The sequence below is a fragment of the Triticum urartu genome, chromosome 5A (assembly GCF_056163025.1).
Source record: "Triticum urartu cultivar PI428250 chromosome 5A, HENAU_Tu73, whole genome shotgun sequence".
NCBI classification, from domain to species: Eukaryota; Viridiplantae; Streptophyta; class Magnoliopsida; order Poales; family Poaceae; genus Triticum; species Triticum urartu.
Genome location: NC_141877.1, coordinates 433416470 through 433444119, shown reverse-complemented (window position 1 = coordinate 433444119; position 27650 = coordinate 433416470). Strand labels below are relative to the sequence as shown.

The window sequence follows — 27650 nt, the reverse complement described above, 5'->3', positions numbered from 1 at the left end:
TGCACCAGACACCCTTGCACATTCAAAAATGTTTGAAAAAAATCAAAAAAAATTAGTGCATTGACACAACATCAACGTATGTTGTCACAAAAATTAAAGTTCAAAACATTGCTCGAGATACAAAAATGACAAATTTGACATCAATGTGCTAATGGGCCAAAACTGAAGCCCAACTTGTGTTGCGTACTATTCAGTGTCAAATTTTTCATTTTTATATCTCGAGTAATATTTTGAATTTTGATTTGATTTTTTGTGAAAACATACATTGGTGTTGCCTCAATGCACTATTTTTTCGAATTTTTTCAAACATTTTTGAATGTGCAACGGGGGACCGGTGCATCGGTAGCACCAATTGCACTGCTGCACCAGATACATCCCCCTTGTAGGTATGTTAACCCACAAAATTCTACATCTGTTAATATAACAGTGACATTTGCCAACAAATTGTAGGCATCATCTTCACCAAATCTTGACATCATTTACAAATTATATATAGGAATAGAAAATAAAAGAACCTTATTACTTGCAAAAATACTGGGAAAAATATGTAAAAGTTGAAGTATTGAAGCAGTCAACTTTTTATTGCCACATCTGTCTATTGTACATAATAATATAAAAAATGAAAATCAGTAAATCATAACATGTGTTGGAATTTTGTAGCACGTGGCATATGTGGTAAAAGGGAAAAAATCGTAGCAATTTATATTTATATATAGAAAATACCAGATGACGTACCCAGTGGTGTGTCCTATAGGGGCATAGCGGAGGAGGCTCGTGCGTACCAACGGCAGTGTATCTAATGATGTGTCCGGCATAGTGGTTATTGCATTACGCAGGAGGCAGCTCATGTGTCCCTGGTGGCTCTTCATGTTTCCCTAGCTGACATGTCATGAAAAAGGACTTGGGTGTTGTTTCAAGGCTGTAGCGAAAATTGCAACCTGAAATAATCATGGAAAATTCCAAGTTGAGGTGAACAAATCACTAGCAGCCAGGACCTGCATAGGCATGGAGCAGCACGGGAATAAAGCGGAGGCGGAAGTAAGATCATAGTTGTTCAGACCTGCTAGGAAGGAGATGAATGCCATTGAGACCTGCTACGAAGGAGATGAACAGTCGTTCAGACCTAATAGGAAGGAGATGAACAAATGAGAATCCCATGGTACTAAGTTCATGGTAGCATGGCATCCCCTGTGTTGGCAAAACTATCATGTATGGGATCTGTGCGGGAAGCACTTGATTGGAATGACAATGATATGCTTGAGCTAGAAAGATATGTTGATGTACAAAAGCATAGATAGACCTCCATGTGTTTTCGGCATGCATGCAATATTGGCCTAGGCTCGCAAAAGGTCGTGGCAACAGTGCATGATCAGAGGAAGCAGGGAGGATGGAGAGGAGGCGTGGAGTGCAAATACCATGATGCTATGGATGGTAGGAAAGGCTACTTGAAGTAGGCAAAGAAGAAGAATGGCAGGGAAGTGGATGAATACGATTGGAAGCCATAGAAAAGAAACGGAAATAATGACCGCATGGGAATCCAAACTAGTGGAAACTGATGGGTGAATGAATGCCTTGGTCAGTTTTACGTGCACTCATGGCTGCATTTGTGGCTGGGAGAGACATGATGAGCAACTTCCACTCACAATACGTGCCATGGAGAGAAATTATTATAGGAAGATTACAGAGAGGGGGAAAACGTTTGTACTTGTAAATATCTGGTCAGACCTGAGGAGGTGGGCCTGAGTGGGAGTGCATGGGGTGTGACGTGGCTAGATGGGGATGGATGCTGACGTGTCTATGTTGCATATTGAGATAAATCAAGTAGTGAGGGTGAACTTATTAAGTATATAGGATTGGTGAACGTCACTCTATATGAATGTTTTTAGAACTTATATGAGGGGCCTTCTACTAAACCACCTTTTAATCTATCCCTTGTTCACCAAAAGTAAACTCTGAAATGAATGATGCCTTATGTGCGGATTTTTTATATGAGGAAATTAGTGTCAAACTAATCCAGATTCCCACTTAAAGATCCAGGGCCTCCCGAGTGAATGATATCACTATTGTGCTTATTCCAAAGGTAAAAAATATAGCTGACCTAAAGTATTTTCAGCACAAATGCTTGTGTGATTTCATTTGCAAAAGTATCTCTATATTGTCTGGTGAATAGACCGCGTCCTAATTTGGATGGGATGGTGTCGCCAACCCATAGTGCTTACATTCCAAAGAGACCAATTACAGATAATGCCCTCATTGCTTTTGAGTGTCCGCATACTGTGGATTATGATACGTCTCCAACATATCTATATTTTTTTATTGTTTCATGTTGTTATATTATCATTCTTGGATGTTTTATAATCATTTTATAGTCATTTTGTATCATTTTTTGGTACTAACCTATTGACATAGTGCCAAGCGCCCGTTGCTATCTTTTGCATGTTTTTTACATCGCAAGAAATCAATACCAAACGGAGTCCAAACGGAGTCCAAACGCAGTGAAACTTTTTGTGAATTTTTTTGGACCAGAAGACATCCAATGGGCCAAAGAAGCACCCGAGGGTGCTTTGAGGGGAGCACAACCCACCAGGGTGCGCCTTGGTGGGTTGTGCCCACCTCGGGTGCTTTCTGAACTGACTCTTTGCTCTATAAATACCCCAATATTTCAAAAACCCTAGGGGAGTCAACGAAAATCAATTCCAGCCGCTGCAGAGTCCAGAACCATCAGATCCAATCTAGACACCATCACAGAGGGGTTCATCATGTCCATTGGTGCCTCTCCGATGATGCGTGAGTAGTTCTTTGTAGACCTTCGGGTCCGTAGTTAGTACCTAGATGGCTTCCTCTCTCTCTCTCTCGTTTGATTCTCAATACAATGGTCTCTTGGAGATCCATATGATGTAATTCTTTTGCGGTGCGTTTGTTGGGATCCGATGAACTTTGAGTTTATGATCAGATCTATCTTTTTATCCATGAAAGTTATTTGAGTCTTCATTGATCTCTTATACGCATGATTGCTTATAGCCTCGTATTTCTTCTCTGACATTTGGGTTTTGTTTGGCCAACTTGATCTATTTATCTTGCAACAGGGAAGAGGTGCTTTGTGATGGGTTCGATCTTATGGTGCTTGATACCAGTGACAGAAGGGGAACCGACACGTATGTATCGTTGCTATTAAGGATAACAAGATGGGGTCTATTTCTACATAAATAGATCTTGTCTACATTATGTTATTGTTCTTATTGCATTACTCCATTTCTCCATGAACTTAATACACTAGATGCATGCTGGATAGCGGTCGACGTGTGGAGTAATAGTAGTAGATGCAGGCAGGAGTCGGTCTACTAATCTTGGACGTGATGCCTATATAATGATCATTGCCTGGATATCGTCATGATTATTTGAAGTTCTATCAGTTGCCCAACAGTAATTCGTTTACCCACCATTTTCTATTTTTCTCCAGAGAAGCCACTAGTGAAACCTACGGCCACCGGGTCCCTTCTTTAATATATCTGCCTTTGCGATTTATTTTCCTTAGCTTTTATTTTTTAGATCTATTAAACCAAAAATACAAAAGTACCTTGATGCAATTTATTTTATTTGGCGTTCGATCTATCAATATTTACAACTCTCTCGCTCCGTTTGCCAATTTCTGGCGCCGTTACCCGAAAGGGATTGACAACCCCTTTAACACGTCGGGGTGTAAGTATTTGTTATTTGTGTGCAGGTGTTATTTACGTGGTGTTTCTTGGTTCTCCTACTGGTTCGATAACCTTGGTCTCATCACTGAGGGAAATACCTACCATCGCTATGCTGCATCATCCCTTTCTCTTTGGGGAAATACTGACGTAGTTCTAGCAGACATCAGATTCAATGAAAGATGGCATGGCAAATTTGTCTTATACATTATTGTGTTCATGGGGATGGACTCTGAGACAGCTAGATGTGCAGAATGTGTTTCTTCATGGTGTTCTAGAAGAGGAAGTATACATGAAACTACCACCTGGTTTGAAAGACAAGAATGCTCCTTTCCACGTGTGCAAACTTGCCAAAGCAATATATAGTCTTAAGCAAGCTCTCAGGGGCATGGTATTCGTGTTTGAGTCTGGAGTTGCATAAACTTGGTTTTGCTCCCTCCAATCCAACACATCACAGTTTATCTATAATAAATGCAATACCTCTATCTTTGTATTTATATATGTTGATAAGGCAGGGCTTCTAAAGACTTGAACTCTGAGTTTGCTCTTAAGGATCTAGGAGACTTGCATTACTTCCTTGGCACTAAAGTGAAGAAAACTAGGGAGAGCCTTCATCTCTCTCAAGAGAAATATGCAACTGAACTTCTGACTAGAGTTGGCATGCAAAATTACAAACCATCATCAATCCCATTATCCAATATAGAGAAGTTATGAATCAAGAGGATGGAACTAGATACAGAAGCATAGTAGGAGCACTTCAATACTTAACTCTTTGTAGGCCAGACATTCCGTTCGTTGTTCATAAAGTGTGCCAGTTTCTTCACGCACCCACCACAGCACACTGGACAGCTACAAAGCGAGTATTGAGATATATTAAAAGTGCACCGAGTACAGGTCTTCTAAAATTCTGCAAGTCATCATCTACTCTTTCCAGTGCTTTCTCTGATTCTGAATCGGTAAGTTGTCTAGATGCTTGACGATTAACAAGTGGTTGTGCAGCGTTCTCTGGACGAAATTTGATCTCATGACGTGCAAACAAACAAGCTGCAGTCCCAATGTCAATCGCAAAAGCTGAGTATAATGCCACATCAAATGCTATGGTGGATAATCTTGGTGCTACATATGATTCTACTAATCATGTCTTCAGGACTAAGCATATTGAGATAAATTTTCACTTTGTTAGAAAAAGAGTTACAAATCAGATTCATTCATTCGAAAGATTAGATTGCAGATGGTTTTACCAAAGCATTACCAACAAAGAGTTTTATGCATTCAAGCATAATCTCAACTTCGAGTCATTCTGGTTAAGGGAGGGACTTGTCCACAAGGTCTATTATATCACATGACAACTGTAGGGCGCACAACTTATATTATATGGCCCAGCTCTTTTGGCCGATTCTTCCAAAATCTTTATGTCAAAAAGATATGTGTTCAAGATTCTAGGAGATACTAGGTAAATGTTTGATTCTCAAGATTCTGGAACAATTGGCCAAAACAATTGGGCCATCTCGTCTACCTTATACGTCTTGTACTCTATATCTCCTTCCATGATCTCCAAGCTATGTGACAGATTATACGCATCATGTTGGGTTTATTCCCACTATATATTTTTTTACGGGAAAGCCTCCCGACTAGCTTTATTAACATCAAATAGCACTTACATCGGCTGCTAAAAATTTAACCAGAAAAGTTGGGGGTTCATCAGTCCAAACAGTGGGAGGATTAACACGACCCCAATTAGCTAGCTCATGAGCAACTACATTCAACTCCCTATTGCAATGCTCAATAGTCACCTTCCTGAAATCATGTAAGATGAAACGACAGTCTTCTAAAATAGGAGCTGCTACCATCGAGTGTCCTTCGTTTTGATTAAGTGCCGACACTACGATGATGTTATTCATTCATACCAGGATGTAATGCTCTGCCCCAATTTCAGACCCTCGAAGAACGCGGCGGCCTCCGCTAACACCACGTCTACCACATGTTCCAGTTTTGCCGATGCCGCAGCAAGGAACTTCCCTCTATGATCACACACTACCATACCATAGGATCTCGAGTAATCACCAATGGAGAAAGTAGCTTTTCCCGCTGCTCGAGTATAATTCAAGGTTAGCGCATAAATTGCTAAGTTGTTCTTCCTGGAGGTTGAACCTCCTCGCCTCGGACCATCTGCCGCCTCTGCCACCACATGTACCAATAGGTTGCAGCCAATAGTTCTTGGAGGTTAACCGCTTCTACGTACGGTCGCTGAAAAGACTCGTCGCATAGCAGAAATTCCATGATAGCTAGCCCCGACCGGTCTAGCCGCAATGCAAAGTCCACCTCTCCTCTAATGCCGAGTGAGCTCCATACTGCATTGGCTCTACCACATTTAAACAACACATGCGCTATATCCTCCGCCCCGACCTTATAGATCGGGCATTCTGAATTTGAGCCGATGTGGCGGTTTACCAAGACGTTGTAGCATGGAATAGCATTATGCACGCACCTCCAAACAAAAAATTTAATCTTCCTCGGAAGCTTCAACTCCATAGCTTGCGCTACACAGGATGGAAAGAGGAGTTGTTCCGATTTGTACCATGATTCTCAGCGGCAACATACTCTTCCCACTATTTGTAGTACGCTGATCTTACAGAAAATCTACCATTTTTCGTCAAATGTCAAGCCACAAAAGCTTCGGTTTCCTGATGGAAAATTGGAATTTGCAATATTCTCTCTACTTCTATTTCGAGAAGCTCTCTCGAATTAGCATCTCGCCCCATTGACCCGTAATTGGGTCGATTAGATCACACACTTTGGTCAAGAGTTGGTTACACCGCCTCGTTATAACCTTCCTTGTGGCATTGTTTGGTATCCAACAATCATTCTAGATGTTGATCTTTGCTCTATCTCCCACTCTCCAGATACATCCTTTCTTGAATGTTTGGATGCCCTTTTTTCAATTCATAGTCTAACAAGTCACTACTCGGATAGTATCTTGCTCTTAATACTCTTGCATAGAGTGAATCATAATTTTCAATCACCTCCAACATTGCTTAGCTATTGTGACGCCCCCGATTTGACCGTACACTAATCATACACGCAAACGTGTACGAACAAGATCAGGGACTCACGGGAAGATATCACAACACAACTCTACAAATAAAATAAGTCATACAAGCATCATATTACAAGCCAGGGGCCTCGAGGGCTCGAATACAAGAGCTCGATCATAAACGAGTCAGCGAGAGCAACAATATCTGAGTACAGACATAAGTTAAACAAGTTTGCCTTAAGAAGGCTAGCACAAACTGGGATACAGATCGAAATAGGCGCATGCCTCCTACCTGGGATCCTCCTAAACTCCTCCTGGTCGTCGTCAGCGGGCTGCACGTAGTAGTAGTAGTCGTCATCAACGGTGGCGTCTGGCTCCTGGACTCCAACGGCTGGTTGCAGCAATCGGATATAGGAAAGGGGAAAAGGGGGAGAAAAGCAACCGTGAGTACTCATCCAAAGTACTCGCAAGCAAGGAGCTACACTACATATGTATGCAATGGTATCAAATGGAATAATGGTACCATATGTGGACTGAACTGCAGAATGCCGTAATAAGAGGGGGATAACTAGTCCTGCCGAAGACTACGCTTCTGGTAACCTCCATCTTGCAGCAGGAGAAGAGAGTAGATGGTAAGTTCACCAAGTAGCATCGCATAGCATAATCCTAACCGATGATCCTCCCCTCGTCGCCATGTGAGAGAGCGACCACCGGTTGTATCTGGCACTGGAAAGGCTGTGTTTTATTAAGTATCCGATTCTAGTTGTCATAAGGTCAAGGTATAACTCCAAGTCGTCCTGTAACCGAAGATCACGGCTATTCGAATAGATTAACTTCCCTGCAGGGGTGCACCACATAACCCATTGCACACCTGCACGTTGCGTACGCGGCCGGTGAGCAGACCTAGCAACCTCCATTACAAAGGAAGTTGCGTTATGCGGTCCAACCCGGCGCGAGCCGCTCAGTCGCTGACGTCACGAAGGCTTCGGCTGATACCACGACGTCGAGTGCCCATAACTGTCCCCGCGTAGATGGTTAGTGCGTATAGGCCAATGGCCAAACTCAGATCAAATACCAAGATCTCGTTAAACATGTTATCTTGAAATAACCGCGAACGCCGACCAGGGCTAGGCCCACCTCTCTCCTAGGTGGTCTCAACCTGCCGTGTCGCTTCGCCACAAAGATCCACTCAGAAGGCCGTCGGGACAAACATCCTTTCAAACCCAATCCGTGAATCACTCGCGGGTACTCCTACGAGCCGACCCGTCTTTAGTCACCACAAGTATCATATATTATGTATAAAAGTATATACCCGTGACCACCTCCCGAGTGATCACGGCCCGATAGTATAGCATGGCAGACGGACAAGAATGTAGGGCCACTGATGGTAAACTAGCATCCTATACTAAGCATTAGGATTGCAGGTAAAGGTAACAACAGTAGTAGCAAGGACAGGCTAAGCATCAGGATAGGATTAACGGAAGCAGTAACATGCTACACTATTCTAATGCAAGAAGTAGAGAGAAGAGTAGGCGATATCTTGTGATCAAAGGGGGGGGCTTGCCTGGTTGCTCTACCAAGAGAGGGGTCCTCAACACCGTAGTCGTACTGGGTAGCAGCGACGTCGGTCTCGATGTCTAGCGAGAGAAGAGGGGGAAGAAACAATAAATATAATGCAAACAAATGCATGACGATGCATGACATGACAAAGCGCGATGCTAGGTGTGCCCTAACGCGGTACGAGGTGGTACCGGTGAAGGAGGAAAACATCCGGGAAAGTATTCCCGGTGTTTCGCGTTTTCGGACAAATGAACCGGAGGGGGAAAGTTGCGTGTTCGGTATGTTAGGGATGCATGGCAGACGAACGGGTTGCGCATCCGGGTTCATCTCGTCGTTCTAAACAACTTTCATGTAGAAAGTATTTTCATCCGAGTTACGGATTAAAAGATATGATTTTCTAAAGATTTAAATCATTTTCTGATTTCCAGATTTCAATTAATTCATAATTAAATTAATATTTAAATGCTATGGGTACATGGAAGTGTACCCAGCCATATGCAATATAGGCTGGCCGAGGGGCCCAGTTGACTGGGTGAAGTGCCCAGTCAGCAAAGGCTGACTGGTGGGCCATGGCTGAGTCAGCAGCCTAGTCAACAGTTAACAGTTTGACTGTTGACTGGTCAAACCTGACTAGTGGGCCCCACTGGTTAGTGAGAGAGTTTATTAACAGGTTTTAATTATTTTTAATTTAATATAATTAGCTAGCGGGCCCAACATGTCGGTGACTATTAACTTAACAGTTTAATCTAAGCCCTTTTGACTAGTGGAGGGGGGCCCGCATGTCAATGGGGTTAGGGGCTGGGTTAATGCGGCTAATTAAGTGGGGGCGGTAATTAGCTTAGCGCTAATTAGGCCGCGACAGTGGCTATCGCCGGCGCTGACCGATGCGACGGAGGGGGCTCCAGCCGGCCGATTCCGGCGACGAGAGAAGGCGCGAGCGGGTGCGTTGGGGAGCGGTCTGTGCCGCGAATGGGATGGTAGCCGCGAGGTGGCCAGCGGTCTGCCGGACCGGTGTCAGCGGCGACAGGAGCGGCGGGATGGCGGCGAGCCGCAACGAGGCCACAGCGGGCGCGCGGCAACGGGCGCGGGCAGCAGGCATCGGCTACGAGCGGCGGCGAACAGGACACGACAACGCGAGGCGCGGGCGTGGTGGCTGCCGGAGCTGGGCGGCGCGACGAGGCCCTTCGGGACGGCGCGGGTAGAGCCGTAGCAGGGCCACGACAGCGCGTGGTGTGTGCTGCGGGGCGGCGAGGGAGTTGTGCAGGGGTGGAGTCCGGTGCGGGGGCCTGCGGAGGTGAGGGGACGGTCGGGCGGCGCACGGGCGCCGGCGGCGAGCGGGATGGCGGGGCCGTTCGGGCGGGGCGTCGTGGCCGGGCGAGGGCAGCAGCAGCAGCAGACAACAGCGCAGCAGCAGAAGGAGCAGTAGCAGGCAGGGCTCGCAAGGCAGCGATGGGCGTGCGCGCGAGGGCCCAGTAGTGTGCACGGGCGGCGGGACGCCGGCGGTGGCGGCGGGCCGAGCGCGGCTAGCGGGGAAGGGGAGGCTCAAGCGCGCACAGAGGACGCGCGTGGCGTGGAGCGGCCACGAGCTGGTGAGGCTCGGGATGGCGCCGACGCGAGCAGTGAGACGGAGCGAAGCGGGGAAGCAGGGGCGGACGCCTGCGGCTCAGGGGAGCAGACGACAAGGACGAGCGGGTTTCAGGGGCACGGTTGCGGCCACGGGGTGATGGTGGTCGGCCACGCGGGCAGCGTGAGCGTCAGCAGCAAGTACGCAGGAGCAGCAACAACTCCGAGCACGCACGCTCGTATGTACGCGTATACGCAAGACCGGATGAGCTCGGGGACGAAGGCTACGCCGACTGAACGAGGGGGAGCAGGGAGGTTCGAAGGGTAGGCTCACAGCGGATTTGGATGAGGTGCTCGGGGAGCCAGGGGTGCCGGAGTCGAGGAGGGTCGACGGCGAGGTTCCGGTGGCCGCGGGCGTTGACGAAGACGACTTGGTCGATGCGCTGCTCCCCGAGACGATGCAGTGCGCCAGCTCGACAGAGGCGAGCGAGGCGGAGCTCGTGGACACGAGCTGCGGTCGAGGATACGATGGTGGCCACGGGATCTCGGAGTGTGCGACCTTATGCTCAACCTTATGCTCTTTTAAAGCAACTCCAAAAGAGCGACTCATTTCGCCGCCCGTCCGTATTCATTTGGGTCGGCGCAGACAAAAATGACGACCCAACGCACCGACCCAAACGGACGCGCGTCCGTCTTATGTCCGTGGGTGACACACTCAAACCCAATTTTGAGCCAAATTTGGGTCGGCGCGGACAAGAGACAGCCGCGCGCGCGCCTACTCCTCTCTCTAGGACCGCTTGTCGGTGGCAGCCACCACCATTTTCTCAAACAACGCTCCCGTCCCCCCCCCCCCCCCCCCACATGGAGGACGCCATCGACCTCGACGCCGCTGCCTTCCTCGCCTCGTCCGATGCCGTCGCCCCCTCCAAAAACGGCAAGCCTCATGCCCCGCACAAGACCGCCGCGACGGCCAAGCCGAAGAAGGCACTGACACCACAGCCGATGAGTATGATGGAAGAAGGCTATGTGATGGGCAATTTTTCATGATCTCTTTCCACATGCTAAGGTGGTCAATGCAGCACACATAAAATTTGACCATCGATCGATTTTTGTGGACATAGATGGCGATGTGCGGTGTGAATTGATCTCTTGAGAACCCCATATCTTTCGAATCTCCCATCATACGATGGCGATGTGCGGGGTGAATTAATCTCTTGAGAACCCCATATCTTTCGAATCTCTACAACTAGCCACAATACACGGATCTGCAAATAAAGAGTACTGAGACAAAGAGCACCTGTCTTTTGGTTATTGGCATGTGAATCATCCACCTGTTGGGTCCACATCTCAGACATCTTTCAACTTTGGCTCCCCATAGAAACTCATAAATCTCCACGTCTCCTCCGGCGAGCTACCCACTAACACATCAATGAAATTTTTGCTCTTGTCCCGGTATAGTAATCGGGTTACACCAAAACAGGAGAATTCAGATGTGTTTCAGACAGGAAAATCACATCTAGCCCCCATTACTTCTGGATGTCCAAGAGCGCTCTAACCGCCTTCCTGCTGGCCATACCACAACCACGATAGTTCCAGCGCCAAAGAAACTCGCTGTCAGCAAAACATTGAGAGGTCTATAGATCCAAGCTTTGCATCAATGATTAACAAGAACTTATCGTAACCGCCCAAGGACAATATATAGATCCCAGCTTTGCAGCAGTTCTTCGCCAGGGAACACATCGTCAGGACATCAGACAGCCTCAAGAGGCCATAGGCCGTGATGTCACCGCCGGCGACGGCAACGCTGTAACACTAGATCGCCAGTGGCTGGGTCTTTTCTTTACCTCTCTCTGATACAGTATCTTACAAGTTACAACCTGCACAATGATGTGTCTTCTGCGTACTACAGGTTTACACATCATGATCGTTAACTGACTTCAGGATGCTACCATTATGTATAAATATCATGAACATAGCATAATTAGTATTAGTTTGAAAATTAATGATCATCATTGCGTGCTTGCCACTTGTTTTGCTCGTCTAAATGCCACATCTTGGTTTTGATATGATTGCATTTTAACCGTTATTTAGCATAAGGTCCTACAGACTAAAGGCTGAAACTCAGCTTGGTTTTGATATGATTGCATTTTAACCGTTATTTAGCACAAGGTCCTACAGGCTAAAGGCTGAAACTGTACACACGCGATGGAGAAGGGGCAAGCGACTTCAGCTGGTTGTCTACACAGGCGGATCCATAGGAGGCCAGCCGACGCAGGACAGGGTCAGGAAGAGCAGGATTGGGAGTTGCTGGACGTTCTGATCAAGCGACGTCAACAAGAAATCTAAACAAAGTTGCAATCCTAAAACCTATCAGGAGCTTCAGGAACAACATGTTTTAACAGACTATGGAGCCCAGTTACCGATTATTTTACTAGCATTTAACAGGTGAACAACTCACAATATTTAGGTGTTTTAAGTACCAGGACCAGTATTTTCGTCGATCTCCTAATTCCAAAGAAAACAGAGAGCAATATTCAGTTTTGCCAGATCCAAATTAGGTAAAAAAGGGTAAAACAGATTGAGTGGTAAACAATGGATTGGATGCAAAAGCCTCAGATTGTAGTTCTTTTTCATAGCTGAAGCTGCAAAGTATATTTAACACCATCACAGGCAGTTCACTCCAATCCACAATTAAACAAACCAGGCAATAGAAAACAGAATAACCAAAACTTAAAAGTAGCTGCCTCAGTGGTAGTGACAATGTTTTTGATCGTCATGGAACAATCCGATAATACGTGCATTTTTATGCATCATCGGCAGCCAATCAAATCCAATGAAAAACTCGAATCAACTTGGAAGACAGAAACATCAGAGAGATTCCCATTATAGACTTGGTCTATCATAACCCATTAGATGGCTCTGATGTCCCTGTCTGATTGTCATCACCTGCTTCCATGGATTCCCATCCTAGATCTGAATCGCCTAGAACACAGCTATCGAACGAGAAAAGAGCACTCCAAATAATACGGGCAAAACCAGAAAAGAGTCGCAGATCTAAGAGAGGAAGAAAAATAGCGACTCAAAAACACATCACTTTGGCTTGGGAAATCAAAAACATCAGAGAGATTCCCATTATAGACGTAGTCTGTCATAACCCCGAAGGGTTCTGATGTCCCTGTCTTGGTATCATCACTTGTTTCCATGGATCCCCAACCAAGAACTCAAACTACTAAAACCGCAGCGAAGAAAGAGGAGATTTGGACGAAGCAAAACGAGGAGAAACAAATCGTAAACTCGAGCTCAAGAAACAAACCGAAGGCGGCGGGCGGTGGGGGATGGGCGATGCTTCCTGACCCCTACGGCTTGCGTATATATAGGTGTCGCGAACATCTAGGGTTTTCCAACGTGGGCCTACTGGGCTATATATCTTACGGACTCGGCCTAATAAGTTATTGCAGTGGGCCGAGTTATGCGACTATCTCGGCTCGGTTTATCACGACTCCTCTTTTCGTTACAACCCAGGTCTCTGTTTGACTCTCTTTTCTTCCTTGCTTGACCATAAAAAAGGTAGGTCTCTCTTTGACTCTCTTTTCTTCCTTGCTTGACCATATTTTTGATAGGTGGGACCGTGGGAACAAAAGAACAACAATTCTCATAATGAACAACGATGATCATACATTTACCTTTAGAAAATGTTGGTCATATTGCTAGGAGATGAAGATTATTTTTTGAAATGACGGGATTACTGCATTCATTATTAAGAAGAAAAAAGATACCCGGTTAATCAAGGAAAACCAAGCAAAAATCACATTGCACGGTTAATCTATCTACATACCTACTAATAATATCCGCAAAAGAACGAAAGTGCATTTCTGCTCCCGAGCTCATTTGAGCTTGGTGAACAGTAAAATCGAAAACAATTCGAAAGCAATTCAAAAAATTCCATTTTTGGGAGAAACATTGACAAAGTCCTAAGTGCTTGCAAAAATTCCATAATATGAGAAAAGTTCCATAATAGGAGAGTGTCCGGTGGGTTTCAGATACCCATCTTCGGATGAAGTAATCTGCCCTGGATCTAAGGCCAGGGCAGGGATGATAGTTGGTCCTTGAACGGTGCCTGATGACGAGTCCGGTGAGTTTCCCTCTTGGAACAGAGGAACAATGGTCGAGGCCGAGAACCCTTCGAAGATCAAGTCTCCTCGGACGTCGGCGATGTAATTCAGGCTCCCGAATCTGATCTAATGACCAGGGGCGTAGCTATCGATCTATTCGAGGTGACCAATTGAATTGGCACGCAGAGCGAAGCCGCCGAACACGAAAAGTCGGACGGGAAGGAAGGTTTCCCTGGAAACAGCATCGTTGTTGGTGATTGAACGAGCCATCGAACCTTCTGCTGACGACACAGTGGAACTCTCAATGAAAGCACCAATGTCGGTATCAAAACCGACCGATCTCGGTAGGGGGTCCCGAATAGTGTGTCTGAGGATCGAAGGTAACAGGAGACACGATGTTTACCTAGGTTCGGGCCCTTATGATGGAGGTAAAACCCTACGTCCTTCTTGATTAACTTCGATGAGTATAGAGGTTACAAGAGTTGATCTGCCTCGAGGTCGTAATGGCTAAACCCTAGAAGTCTAGCCTATATGAATTCTGATAGCCTCTACAGACTAAACCCTCCAGTTTATATAGACACCAGAGGGGCCTAGGGTTGTACAGAGGTTTACACAGAAAGGAAAACACACATCCAGACGCCAATCGTGCCATCCACGCAAAGGAGAGTCCCATTCGGATACGGGGGAAGGCCTTCTACCTCGTATCTTCATGGCCCATCAGTCCGGCCCATGTCACATAGCCCAGACACCTAAGGACCCCATAATCCAGGACTCCCTCACCCCTTCAATCTCGTATGCATCAATTTCTATGCTAGGCTGAAGCTGCTGTCACCCTTGCCCTCCAATACATAGTCTTATCAACATACAACTACCCCTATGGTGTGATCCACACGCGCGCTCATATGATTGGCACCAAAGGACAGCAACATAACCACAAGAAAATTAAACCAATCATAGCAATTCCCCAATCATCGATAGGACAACAAAAATCTACTCAAGCATCATAGGATGGCAACACATCACTAGATAATAATATGAAGCATAAAGCACCATGTTCAAGTAGAGGGTATAGCGGGTTGCGGGAGAGCGGGGCGCTGAATATAGATGAGGGAAGGTGATGAAGATGTTGGGGAAGATGACGGAGGTGTTGGTGTAGATCGCCGTCACACGATGATTGCCACGGCGGCGTTCCGGCGCCACCGGGAGAGAGGGGGAGAGAGCCCCCTCCTCCTTCTTCTTCTTCCTTGACCTTCCCCTAGATGGGAGAAGGGTTTCCCCTCTGGTCCATGTCCTCCATGGCGGCGGAGGGGCGGGAGCCCCTCCAAGATTGGATCTTTCTCTCTCCCTGTTTTCTTCTGTTTCTGCGGTCACAGATTCTGGCCTTTCACCGTTTCTTAAATCCCCGTAGATTCGTAACTCCGATTGAGCTGAAATTTTAACACGATTTTTATCCAGATATTAGCTTTCTTGCGGCCGAATAAGGGCACCAACCGCCTAAAGGGGTGGATGCAAGCCCCCTGGCCACGCCATGGGTAGGTGGCGCGCCTACAGGGCTTGTGGGCCCCTCGGGCATCGTCTCGCGTTGATTCCAATTCCCAAAAATCACATATATTACAAAAAAATCTCCATAATTTTTATCGTGTTTAGACTTCGTTTGGTATAGATATTTTGCGAAACAAAAAATATGCATCAAACTAGAACTGGCACTAGGCACTGGATCAATATGTTAGTCCCAAAAATAGTATAAAAAGTTGCCAAAAGTATATGAAAGTTGTAGAATATTGGCATGAAACAATCAAGAATTATAGATACGACGGAGACGTATCATGGGGTTTGTCTATTAAACTTGGAGAATTTAAATTCGCGAGACTCATCACTGAAGCTAACACTGACAGTTTGTTTATGACAATCTATAGTAGCATTGGCAGTGTTCAAGAAAGGCCTACCAAAGATAACGGGACAAAAGTCATCTTGCAGGGAACCAAGAACAAGAAAATCAGTAGGATATTTTATTTTCCCGCACAAGACTTCAACGTCTCTAACAATCCCAAGTGGTGTGATGGTGTCTCTATTGGCAAGTTTAATAGTAACATCTATGTCTTCTATTTCAGCGGGTGTTATGTCATTCATAATTTCTTGGTATAAGGTAAAAGGAATAGCACTCATGCTAGCACCTAAATCACATAAACCATGATAACAATGATCTCCTATTTTAACTGAGACAACAGGCACGCCAACAATGGGTCTATGTTTATCTTTTTCATTGGGTTTGGAAATTCTAGCGGCTTCATCACCGAAGTAAATAGCATGCCCATCAATATTTTCTACCAAGAGTTCTTTAACCATACCAACACTAGGTTCTACTTTGATTTGTTCTACAAGTTTAGGTGCTCTAGTATTACTTCTGCGAACCACAGTTGAAACCTTAGCATGTTCTTTTATACTAACAGGGAAAGGTGGTTTTTCAATATAAGCAGTAGGAACAACTGGGTCAACATTGCAAATAATAGTTTCATCTTTAGCTATGACCGGTTATTTAGTTTCTTCTTTAGTAGGGGGATGATATTTGAACCACTTCTCCTTAGGGAGATCAACATGAGTAGCAAAAGATTCACAAAAGGAGGCTACTATCTTAAAGTCAAGTCCATATTTAGTGATAAACTTTTGAAATGCATTGATATTCATGAAAGATTTAACACAATCAAACTCAAGCTTAATACCTGACTCTTTACCTTTATTGAGTTCCCAACCTTAAGAGTTATGTTTAATTCTTTCCAAAAGATCCCACCTGAATTCAATAGTCTTCTTCACAAAAGAATCAGTACAAGAAGTATTGAGCATGGATTGATCATCATGAGAAAGCCGAGCATAAAATTTCTGAATGATAATTTCTCTTGAGAGCTCATGATTGGGGCATGAATATAACATTGAATTAAGCCTCCCCCAAGCTAGAGCGATACTTTCTCCTTCACAAGGCCAAAAATTATATATGTAATTTCGATCACGATGAACTAGATGCATAGGATAATTTTTTTGGTGTGATTCCAATTCCAGGATTCAATATCATCGCATAACATATACCATGCCAATGCTTTTGCCTTCAAAGATAAAGAGAAAACCTTCTTCTTGGCTTCATCGCCGGGCAAACCTGCAAGCTTAAATAATCCACAAATTTCATGGACATATATCAAGTGCATATGAGGATGTTAGGTTCCATCTTTTACACAAGGATTAACTAGCAGTTGTTCTATCATACCCGAAGGAATTTCATAACCAATATTTTCAGTAGGTGCAGTAGGTTGAGGGGCAAAAAATTATGGTTCCGGTTGAGGTGAAGATACCCCGAACAAACCCCTCAAAGGATGGTTCTCCATAGTAACAAGTGACAATAAATTTCAGCATGTAGTAATAATTTTCCCTTACCAAGAGTGCTTCACTCCCCGACAATGGCACTAGAAAAGAGCCTTGATGATCCACAAGTATAGGTCATCAATCGTAGTCCTTTGGATACGTAAGAGTGTCGAATCCAACAAGGAGCAGAAGGAAACGACAAGTGGTTTTCAGCAAGGTAATCTCTGCAAGCACTGAAATTATAAGTAACGAGTAGTTTGATAGCAAGATAATTTGTAACGAGCAAGTAACGGTAACGGTAAATAAAGTGCAGCAAGGTAGACCAATCCTTTTGTGGCAAAGCGAAGGCTAAAACAGTCTCTTATAATAAGCAAAGTGTTCTTGAGGGTACACGGGAATTTCATCTAGTCACTTCATCATGTTGGTTTGATTCGTGTTCGCTACTTTGATAATTTGATATGTGGGTGGACCGGTGCTTAGGTGTTGTTCTTACCTGAACAAACCTCCTACTTATGATTAACCCCCTCGCAAGCATCCGCAACTACGAGAAAAGTATTAAGATAAAATCTAACCATAACATTAAACTTTTGGATCCAAATCGGTCCCTTATGAGGTAGCACATAAACTAGGGTTTAAGCTTCTGTCACTCTAGCAACTCATCATCTAATAACTACTCCACAATGCATTTCCTTAGGCCCAAATATGGTGAAGTGCCATGTAGTCGACGTTCACATGACACCACTATGGGAATCACAACATACATATCATCAAAATATCGAACACATATCAAGTTCACATGATTACTTGCAACAAGATTTGTCCTGTGACCTCAAGAACAAAAGTAACTACTCACAAATGATAATCATGCTCAAGATCAGAGGGGTATTAAATAGCATAATGGATCTAAACATATAATCTTCCACCAAATAAACCATATAGTAATCAACTACAAGATGTAATCAACACTACTAGTCACCCACAATCACCAATCTAAGGTTCCGGTACAAAGATTGAACACAAGAGATGAACTAGGGTTTGAGAAGAGATGGTGCTATTGAAGATGTTTGAAAGAACGAGGATGTCGCCTAGAGGGGAGGTGAATAGGCGTTTTAAAATAATTACGGTTTAGGCTTGAACAAATGCGGAATAAACCTAGCGGTTAATTTGTCAAGCACAAAACCTAAAACAACTAGGATCACCTATGTGCACCAACAACTTATGCTAGGCAATATAAACAACTATGAGATAGCAAGATATATGACCAAGAACAATATGGCTATCACAAAGTAAAGTGCATAAGTAAAGGGCTCGAGTAAGAGATAACCGAGGCACGCGGAGACGATGATGTATCCCGAAGTTCACACCCTTGCAGATGCTAATCTCCGTTTGGAGCGGTGTGGAGGCACAATTAATGCTCCCCAAGAAGCCACTAGGGCCACCGTAATCTCCTCACGCCCTCGCATGATGCAAGATGCCGTGATTCCACTAAAGGACCCTTAGAAGGCCAATATAGATTGAGTTCCTCCATAAATTGTGTATTTCTCAAAAGAGAGTGGCATGCCATACACAAATCCAAAGGTAAAACTTGGAGGAAGACCCACTATATTGAGGAACAAAGATTGCTCAAGGAAGATATGCTACAAAGACATAGCAGAGAGAGAGACACAAGCAATCAAGCAATCAAAAGATACCAATTGAAGCAAGCATTCAATGGATATCAATTAAACCAACTAGACCAAATATCCTACGAGCCACATGAATAAAAGATATTATGATAGAGCAAAGGAGTGTTCTAGGGAAACTAGAGAAGCTCCCCATGATTTGTGCATAATTTAGTTTTGTAAATGGATACAACGAGCACAAAATAGGATCATCACTCCCCCAAGATCAATAGAACCTCACGACAAGTGCAAGTGGACAAGAAGGAAACAAAACCTAGCACTTGCAACAAACAAATGGTTGAGCAACAAGTAAAAGAGGCAACTTAAGAATGGGCTCAACCAAAATGATGTGTGTGAGTCAAGGCAATGCACTTGAGAAGACTAATGTACGGATGAGCATTAAGCATCAATAAAGTCTTGAAAGAATGAGGCAACCGGTGCAAGGCCTATCATTCCCACCCACAACTAGCAAATGGGTTCACAAGCTTACTAATAAGCATATAAAGAACCTATGCTTGTGACAACCCATGGTGAAGATAGAATATGAGAGCCTCATCAAGACGAGGGATACCAATTAAGATGGCAAAAGCCTCGTAAAGATAACCATGAGGAAAATAATCTTCACCACACAAGAGTGCATCAAGATGCAACGATAGGAGACACACACTCAAGGCAAAAGCTTTCACGGAGCCACCAAAGAAATAACATAAGAAAGACAAGGTGGACGTGAAATAAAGGATATCAACTAGATATGCAACTTCTCTCAAGTGTATAAGATTCTAGGTAGACGAAATCATGATGATATATATCTACAAAGAAGGATGTACACCCGAAATAGTTACAACACGAGGAACAAGATATCCAAAGGGAGGTCATACATATACCAATAAGATATTTGCTTGGAAGCGTAGCACATGGATAGATATGGTCTTATTGTATATAAATGAATTCCTACCACACACACCCATCAAAGACATCACAACTAGCAACATGAGATCATCGTTGAGATGCTTTGAGAAAGGAAACAAGTATCACAAGATGGAATGAATATCATGCCAAGATGCAACCTACACGAGGTTTAATGCAAGAAAAGAATTCATGAAGGGATACTTGTTACCGAGATATCATTGGAAGGATGTATAAGAAACCAATTGAAGGTAGTAGATAGTAGTTCATTGAGCATCCTAGCTTGACTCCAATAAGCACATGGTGACACCACCTTCCTTGTGACTGAACCGAGCATCTAATGCATCTCCAATTGTTCCTAGAACAACAACACAAACAAAATGGTACCCAAACTCATTGGGACCAAAGAGTTAGAAACACCAATATACATAGGACAAACTCCACATAAATATGTGAATATAGATATGAAAATGAATTTCATGCACATCTCATCCAATTTGAGACTTGGTGGAGTTTCCCCTATATATTGGGTCAAAGAAAGAAAGCATGCCAAAGAGACTACATGAAGTTAATATGCATGCTCAATACTTTCAAGAACCGAAACCAAATGACAAAGAAATACCAAGAGAATAAAAGATACCAAAAGAATAAATCATAACTTGGAGGATACCCATAATAGATACATCGAGGAATGAGACATCCGTTGATACACTCAAAATAAAAGATATCAAACTCCCAAGAGAGAGGGTGGTTCCAAACAAACCAAGCTCTCTACAAAGTTTCATGATGGCACAAAGTACCAAAACGAAAACGGCTTGCCTTCCACCAACACACACTTGACAAGGATCGCAAGATGAGTGTTTTATAGAAAGTAGGATAGCTCCCCCAAGACTATTGCATTACAGAGAATTTGCATTTGAATACAAAATGCACAAGGTGGGATCACCACTTTCACTATATCTAGAAAACACTAGACAAGATCAAGAAATAAACAAGATCCACAAGTGGTATGAAAGACAAAGGGAGTTGATACATTCCTTGGCAAGAGAAAATGCAAAAAAAATCCAATGTAAAGATGATCAATAAATTCTACCACACAAGTGAGTACAAATTGTCAAAAGACAAGAAGTAAATGGAAATAATTCCCGGTGGTAGATAGCAAGGATATCCGACATCATCTTCACACCAAACAAAAAGCAAATTGCAACTTATAGAGCTAACATGCCACCTAGGAACAAGATAATTTACAATATCAAGTCTAGGTGACAATATCTCAAATGTACACATTTTCTAGGCTAGTAATATACACATAGAATATTACTCCCCCATAATGTGATACCAATTAAGGATAAACAAGATGCAAATAAAAGGATCCAACAAGAGATAATTAATGGACTATTTAGAATTTGAATTTCTCATGAGAAGACATACCACATCGCGACTAGATAATCTTGAAATATCAATACTATATGGTATTACTCATGTACACACATTTATAGGATTGTGAGGTGCACAAAGCACATCACTCCCCCATAATGGGATATTCCATTAATCTCTCACAAGAGCCAACTAAGAAATAAACAAGATGCAAAAGGCTCAACGCATGACACACACGTACATGATGTGCAAACCAACACACACATAATTGATTGCTCAAGATGATCAAGTTGGAAGCACAACATATACAAACACATGCAAGGAATGAAACCAAACATGCAAAGGGGCAAGTAACTATCAATGTAGACACTTTAAGCACGAGTTATCGCAAGGAGGAACATTGGATATATGATAGAAACTTGATAATCCGAATGACTTGGCTTGAGACAATAAGAATGATGAAGTCCCCTTAATTCTTCATAATGTAGCCAAGTCTCCAATGACCTCCAACAACACATATTGATCAAGTATGAGCTAGTTGGTCCCCAACCAAGTTGGGTCCTAAGAGGTTAGTCACAATAGGCTTGGCTACCCAAATGGTTCTTTGCTTCAAACCACTTTGAGTACCAACAAACTTGGCAACCACATTGCCAACCTTATACTTCCCAAGAGAATAGACTTCATCAATAATAATTGGGTTGGATAAGTTACCACTAGTGCATGAAGAAGCGAGGTGACCTTTCTCGCGACATAGGTAGCAATGCATACTCTTCACTTTCTTCTCACTTGATTTCTCGACTTGAGAAGCATTAGCTTGAGTCTTCTTGGGAAGAGGCCTTTCTTCAACTTGAGGTTGAGCATGAGAATGCACTTTTAGCCACTTCCCTTGTTGCTTGTCACTAATGGCCTTCTTCTTCAATGGGCAAGATCTAACATTACGCCCTTCAATTTTGCACTTGAAGCGAATAATCTTGGCCGAACTCTTGACTTGTTTTTGGCCCTTCTTGTTGTTGCTCTTGGACTTCTTCTTCTTATTGGAGTTGGATCCAAGTCCACCTTTGTCATTGGGGGATTTTTGTACACTCAAGATATTGTTGAGTGTGGCATTCCCTTCATGACACTTTTCCAAATCTTTCTTCAAAGAAGTGACTTGGGCCTTGAGCTCTTTGATTTCCTCTACATTGTTAGTCTCAACACAAGCACTAGAGGAAATATAAGCTTCATCTTTAGAGCAACAAGGCAAGGAAAGCAATTCATCACAAGATGTACCAATGTTATGCATGGATGAATCGCGAGGACTAGCACAAGGCAATATAGCATTTTGAATAAAAGTAGTGCTTGATGAAGCTATGTACCTGGGGTAGGGTCATGGACCTGTCCTAACTGCCCTACTCAAGGACATCTCTAGAAGAAATCACCTTTCAATCGACTTGGAGGTGTTCCACTCGACAGACTCGAAGACACTCGACCAAGAATCAAACACTCGACCAAGATCCAACCACTCGACGGCCAGGAGACCTAAAGTCACTCCGCGCGCTAACGGTCGGTCATTAAGTAGATTTTATGGTCATCATAGCACTTTATTAGGGGCGTTACCAGTAACGCCCGACCTTAATGTATTTGGAACCCTGCATAACTGAGGGTCGGAGGGGTCTGGCGAACTCTATATAAGCCACCCCCCTCCTCAGTGTAAAGGGTTCGCATCCCTGTAATTCATACACACATAATCCAGTCGACCGCCTCCGGGCTCCAAGATGTATGGCTATTACTTCCTCCGAGAAGGGCCTGAACTCGTAAACCTCGTGTGCTTACAACTACTCCATAGCTAAGATCTTGCCTCTCTATACCTACCCCCCTACATTACTGTCAGACTTAGAACCACGACAGTTGGCGCCCGCCGTGGGGCAGGTGTTTTAGCGATTTGTTGGGGGAGTTGCGATCTTTTCCGATCCAAATCATCATGGTTTCTGACGGAGTTTTGGTGGAGGGCCGCGAGATCCATCTCGGCGCGTTCACGTTCATCGCTGACGACTCCGCTTGGCTTCGAGAGGCTCCGCTTGGCTTCAAGAGGCTCCGCTCGACGTGGACGCACTCCCTGTCCGTGGGGCAACGCACTTTCACGCGTGCGTCCGCGACGTCCTCTTGCGGCAACCGTCGACCCATTATCGGTCGGTCCCTGTGTTGTCCTCCCTCCCTGTTTCCCGCCGGTGCAAGCGCTCCGGTCGGTCGAGACTTCAGCGGTGGGTGAGACACGCGGTGGCATGCCAGTCGGCCACCCCTCAAGTCGCGGTGATCGAGCCCGACGAATCCCTCTACGGTCTGTTCGACCTGTCGACTAGCTCCGCAGAGACCGCATCCAAGTGCGACAGTAGCAATCCGGCGGCGAAGGTTCTGATGGTCAATGGACCGCGCAGTCCTCCCGGTTTCCCCCACACCGACGGAGGCGCAGGTGGAGGCGACCCGTCGCATCCCCATGAGGAATATCTCCCCGAGCCTCTCACGTTGCTGCAGAGAGAAGAACTTCGTCGCCGGAACATGGATGCACTGCACACTCCTATCGTTGGAGAAACCCCCGAGGCTCGTGCCTTGGAGGACGCGCGCCTGGCAAACTTGGCTGAGTGCACTCGACTGGAGAACCTCCAGCGAGCACTCGACGAGCGTGCGCGACAACGGGTTCCAGAATCCAGTCGGCGTCAGCTCTTTCTGCCCCCGCAGGTATATCGAACTCCGATTCAGAATTTAGCAGCTGCAGCCCGTATAGCAGAGTCGATTCAGCCTTCCCAGTCAGACGCTGGTAGAGGCTTGCTGCAGATCAGAGCGTTACTCCAGGCAGCAGGAGACCAGAATTCCGCTGTTTCTCAGTCGCGAAACAGGATTCATAGCAGATCCATTGCTGCAGACACAGTCCAGTCGGCTCATAGCCCAAGATCGCCCCGAGGCGTGAGGGACGTGGGGACTGACGTGATCAGTACAGGAAACGTGAGCAGTATGATCACCGATTCGATCGTGACGATCGACGTCGAATGCCCACCCCTCCTCCGAGGAGTGGATCGTATGTGCCTCGATAGCAGGATGACAGGCGCCCTCGTAGTGTTGGGCGAAGGATTCCAGTCGATCCCAGGGAACCAGGCTTTGATGCGAGATCTATTCTCGTTCAAGGTTTGGTCGACAGGAACAGAGCTCATCGAGAAGGTCACGACAGAGATGCACCTACCAGCAGCAGAGTACATGTTTCGGGGCCAGAGTGCTTTAGTAGAGCCATCAGGGCCGCTGTGATTCCTCCCAACTTCAGGTTGGCGACTGGAGTCAGTAAGTTCACTGGTGAGTCCAAGCCCGATACTTGTCTTGAAGACTACCGAGTGGCTGTCCAGATCGGCAGTGGCAATGATGAAGTGGCCATGAAGCACCTGCCTCTCATGTTGGAGGGCTCGGCCAGAGCGTGGCTGAATCAGTTAGCACCCAACAGCATTTACACTTGGGAAGATCTCGCACGAGTGTTTGTCACCACATTTGAAGGAACATGCAAGCGACCGGCAGGGCTGACGGAACTGTGGTCTTGCGTGCAGAAGCCGAATGAAACTTTGAGGGATTACATCCAGAGATGGATCACGTTACATCACACGGTAGAGAATGTGCCTGACCACCAAGCAGTCTGTGCCTTCAAAGAAGGCGTCAAGTACAGAGAACTGAATCTGAAATTCGGTCAAACCGGAGACATGTCTCTGAATCGGATGATGGAGATTGCCACCAAGTACGCTAATGGTGAAGATGAGGATCGACTCCGGAGTGGCAAGCACAAGTCAGTCGCCCAAGAAACCGGAGGAGGAAATTCCAATCGGAAACAGAAGCGGAAAGCCGAGCCAGCTGCTCCTGGGGAAGCCTTGGCTGTGACTCAAGGAAAGTTTAAGGGGAAACCCAAAGGGCCTTGGAACCCCAAGAAAGTTAAAGACCAAGACGAAAATGATGTGTTGGATTTGCCATGTCACATCCACACCAAGAAAGATGAAGAGGGTAAGTTCATTTACCCGAAACATACCACTCGATAGTGTCGGCTCTTGATCCAGCAGTTCCAGGGCAAACAACCCAAAGAGAAGGAAAAGGAGTCAGACAAAGTTGAGGACAAGGAAGACAGTGATGATGGATACCCCCAGGTCAATTCCACCCTGATGATTTTTGCTGATGTTGAAAGCAAAAGTCGACTGAAAGTTATCAACCATGAGGTGAATATGGTTGCTCCGGCGACACCCAGTTATCTGAAGTGGTCTCAGACTGCCATCACATTCGACCAGTCCGATCACCCAACGCACATTGCCACCCCTGGGAGGCAAGCTTTGGTGGTCGACCCAGTTGTTGAAGGCACTCGACTGACCAAAGTCTTGATGGATGGTGGCAGTGGTTTGAACATACTGTATGCTGAGACATTGAAAGGGATGGGCATAAAGCAAAGGTAGCATGACCAAAAGTGAACCAACCCCTTGGACTGCTGCGAAAAACACCATCAGATTTCAAAGTAGCCCGGTCTAATTCAAAAATTGCGATGTCCAGACTAAGTACCAGCAACATGAGTTTCCATGGAGTCATTCCTGGGAAGAAGGCTGAGTCACTCGGCCAGATTGCTCTTGATGTGGTTTTCGGTGATTCCAAGAATTACCGCAAAGAAAAGTTGACGTTCGAAGTTGTGGATTTCCAGAGTGCTTACCACGCTATTTTGGGCAGGCCAGCTTATGCACGCTTCATGGCTCGACCATGCTATGTGTATCTCAAATTGAAGATGCCTGGTCCCAAAGGTGTGATCACTGTTACGGGCAATCGGAAGAAAGCAGAAGAGTGTTTTCAGAAAGGCTCAAAGATCGCCGATGCTCAGATGGCAGTGGTGGAACTGCAGGAGTACCAGAAGACTACAGACCCGAGTGATTTGTTGCGAGCCAAGAAGCCCGCTACAGAATCAGCTTTTCAGTCATCTGGTGAAACGAAGCCGGTTCACATTCACCCGACCGACCCCAGTGCTGCTCCGACTCATATCTCAACAACACTCGACTCTAAATAGGAAGAAGCGCTCATCTAGTTCCTCCATGAGAACTGGGACATCTTCGCATGGAAGCCTTCTGACATGTCGGGTGTTCCCAGGGGGCTGGCTGAGCACCGCCTACGAGTCGACTCAAAAGTGAAACCTGTCAAAGAACATCTCCGATGGTCCGCCGTCCAGAAGAGAAAGGCTATTGGTGAGGAGGTGGCTTGGCTCTTAGCAGCGGAGTTCATCCGAGAGATTTACCATTCCGAGTAGCTCGCCAACGTTGTCATGGTCCCCAAGAAGGACAAGTCTCTTCACATGTGCATTGACTTTAAACATATCAATCGGGCCTGCCCGAAAGATCATTTTCCTCTCCCCCGCATCGACCAGATAGTCGACTCGACTGCGGGATGTGAGCGACTGTCTTTTTTAGACGCCTATTCTGGGTACCATCAGATCCGTCTGTATGGACCTGATGAGATCAAAACAGCTTTCATCACTCCATTCGGGTGCTTCTGTTATGTTACCATGCCATTCGGCCTCAAGAATGCCGGAGCCACATTCATGAGGATGATTCAGAAGTGTTTGCTCACTCAAATCAGTCGGAATGTGGAAGCATACATGGATGATATCGTGGTCAAGTCACGGAAGGGTTCCGACCTGCTGATTGACCTTGCTGAAACCTTTGCCAACCTTAGGAGGTATAATATCAAGCTTAATCCATCAAAGTGCACATTCGGAGTTCCTGGCGGAAAGTTACTCGGTTTTCTCGTTTCCGAACGGGGAATCGACGCCAATCCAGAAAAAGTCGGTACTATACTCCGAATGAAAAGTCCTGTGCGAGTGCACGACGTCCAGAAGCTTACTGGTTGCTTGGCCGCTTTAAGTCGATTCATCTCTCGTCTCGGTGAAAAGGCATTGCCTCTTTACCGATTGATGAAGAAGTCAGACAAGTTCGAGTGGACTCCTGAAGCTGATGCAGCGTTTGCAGAGCTCAAAGCTCTGCTCTCCACCCAGCCGGTGCTTGCTGCCCCAATCAGCAAAGAGCCTTTGCTGCTTTACATCGCAGCCACGGGACAAGTCGTCAGTACGGTACTTACGGTCGAGCGGGAAGAAGAAGGAAAAGCCTTCAAAGTTCAGCGCCCAGTATATTATATTTCTGAAGTTTTGACCCCGTCGAAGCAAAGATATCCTCATTATCAGAAGCTTGTATATGGGATTTATATGACCACAAAGAAGGTTGCTCACTACTTCTCTGATCATTCCATTATAGTCGTCAGCGACGCTCCATTGTCAGAGATCCTGCACAACAGAGATGCAACTGGTTGAGTGGCAAAATGGGCGATTGAACTCCTTCCTCTAGATATCAAGTTTGAGGCA

At 45.3% G+C, this 27650-nt stretch overlaps 1 long non-coding RNA gene, 3 other non-coding genes and 1 pseudogene across 4 annotated transcripts; all 5 read right to left on the bottom strand.

The window, feature by feature from the left end:
* Nucleotides 1-6813: 6813 nt before the first annotated feature.
* On the bottom strand, nt 6814-10418 carry LOC147971771 (uncharacterized). Its single transcript, XR_015604822.1, has 3 exons — nt 10187-10418; nt 8294-8366; nt 6814-7120 (listed from the first exon to the last, which is right to left on the bottom strand). It is a non-coding gene; the product is annotated as an uncharacterized LOC147971771 (long non-coding RNA).
* A 2038-nt stretch (nt 10419-12456) lies between these two features.
* LOC125511858 (small nucleolar RNA Z267) lies at nt 12457-12529 on the bottom strand. The gene has a single exon (XR_007285132.2). It is a non-coding gene; the product is annotated as a small nucleolar RNA Z267 (small nucleolar RNA).
* Nucleotides 12530-12593: 64 nt separating this feature from the next.
* Nucleotides 12594-12671, bottom strand: LOC125511908 (small nucleolar RNA snoR122). Its single transcript, XR_007285178.2, has one exon. It is a non-coding gene; the product is annotated as a small nucleolar RNA snoR122 (small nucleolar RNA).
* Nucleotides 12672-12714: 43 nt separating this feature from the next.
* Nucleotides 12715-12805, bottom strand: LOC125511864 (small nucleolar RNA R44/J54/Z268 family). The gene has a single exon (XR_015606923.1). It is a non-coding gene; the product is annotated as a small nucleolar RNA R44/J54/Z268 family (small nucleolar RNA).
* A 158-nt stretch (nt 12806-12963) lies between these two features.
* LOC147971770 (small nucleolar RNA R44/J54/Z268 family) lies at nt 12964-13052 on the bottom strand (annotated as a pseudogene).
* Between the last annotated feature and the right edge of the window lie 14598 nt (nt 13053-27650).